Consider the following 1,824-nt stretch of genomic DNA (forward strand, 5'->3'; position numbering starts at 1 on the left):
CGACTTCCATCTGTTTGGCCCAGTGACGGATGAAGTGTGCGGGAAGGAGTACGCGGATGATGGGGAGGCTGTTGACGCAGCAAGACGTTGGCTCCGACGTGGCCCTCCCAGCAAGATGCCGTAATCCGTCTCATTGAACAGAGACTGTGTTGAACAATAGGGTTTTGTAGCGAAAAGAGTGGGGATGTTTCGAATACACGTACGGGTTGTGAACTGTTCGCTAGTTTGTAGTGCTCCCCACCCAGAGATTTACGGTATGCGCAATACCGTCATCCTCACAGAACCGTCAGCGAACAACTCTCCCTCAGTCCCGATATAGCAGTCTTCCCAACCGATTTACTGATTCATTTTAAACGACTTGAACTCCCCGTCAAGGTTTCGTTTGCAACAACAGGGTCAAGGTGAGAGGCAGCTATACGAGGAGGCAGAGGGGGACGGAGGGAATTCACATAGAGAGGGGGAGGTAGTGCGCAGAGAGACGGGCAGGAGGAAGAGGTAGACAGGGAGAGGGTGCTAAGGAATTTTGGGCGTATTTCCAAATTCCCATAGATATTTAGCAATTGCGAAGCATTGGCGGGACATCTGTACAGAAAGTGCGGATTCCGCCTAATACTGGTACTTTTACGAGAGGAAGTCCCACCCTATCCTCATCATCTGTTTACATTCTGCTGCAAGAAATCGTAGAGGCTTGCCACTGAAAAACAGTTGTGTGAAAGAATCCTTCCATTCGGTGATGATGGTGTAAGTGTCGAAACCCGAGTGACTGAAGTCTGAACTTCATGACTGACGCGAGAATTGTACGATCTCCAGCAGTCCGGGGCACGTGTAGCTACGTCACGCTACGCAGTGTAGCGGCGCATCCCGCCCACGCTGCCGGTGCGTGCGCGTGTCTCCCGTTATGCACTTCCTGCGAGCGAGTGCGGGCCCGGAACGCAACCCGGCTGTAAGGCAGTAATGGGAAAAACCGACCGCTTAAAACTGATACCGGAATTTTGGTTCTGAATAACAGGCATTTTTCGGTATTTGTTTGGTCTCGGTTATAACAGGTGTTTTTATTTTTGACTAATAACAACAGTGGTAACGGCCTTGCCGCAGTGGATACACTGGTTCCCGTGAGACCACCGAAGTTAAGCGCTGTCGGACGTGGTCGGCACTTGGATGGGTGACCATCCAGGCCGCCATGCGCTGTTGCCATTTTTCGGGGTGCACTCGTGGTGCCAATTGAGGAGCTACTCGACCGAATAGTAGCGGCTCCGGTCAAGAATACCATCATAACGACCGGCAGAGCGGTGTGCTGACCACAAGCCCCTCCTATCCGCATCCTCCACCGAGGATGACAAGGCGGTCGGATGGCCCCGGTAGGTCACTCGAGGCCTGATGACAGTACCTAATGCCAGCCATAGCAACAGTGCTAGGATTTTTATTTTTAAATTAAGCTTTTTTAAACCAGGAGTAAATTTCATTCGTAAAGTTTCCATTGGTTTAGAACATTGAGTTATTACTGAAAATGAAAAAAGCGATCAGTGGCATTTTAATAACAATGGCAACAGAAACGAGCAAAGAACACGAGGCATAACAATTGGTACAACACTGCAGAGACGGTAACGGCCCTGTCGCTGTGTGTTGCGGCTTAAGGTAAAGTGTGCACGTGCAGTACGCAAGATTTGGCCCCACCTATACGGCAGTTTGTCGCTGCAATCGCCGGACATCCGTTGCATCACAAAATGACGCCAACCCTAGTCCGGAAATACTTTTACGAAGTGATGTAGCAATGAACTACAATGCTCCTTTTGCTTTAATAGATTACAGATTTGTCTGCCATTT

At 49.8% G+C, this 1,824-nt stretch overlaps 1 pseudogene; it reads left to right on the forward strand.

Annotated features, from left to right (window-relative positions):
- Window positions 1-1,076: 1,076 nt before the first annotated feature.
- LOC126428537 (5S ribosomal RNA) lies at window positions 1,077-1,194 on the forward strand (annotated as a pseudogene).
- The last annotated feature ends 630 nt before the right edge of the window (window positions 1,195-1,824 follow it).

Source organism: Schistocerca serialis, chromosome 12 (genome assembly GCF_023864345.2).
Source record: "Schistocerca serialis cubense isolate TAMUIC-IGC-003099 chromosome 12, iqSchSeri2.2, whole genome shotgun sequence".
Classification (NCBI taxonomy): domain Eukaryota; kingdom Metazoa; phylum Arthropoda; class Insecta; order Orthoptera; family Acrididae; genus Schistocerca; species Schistocerca serialis.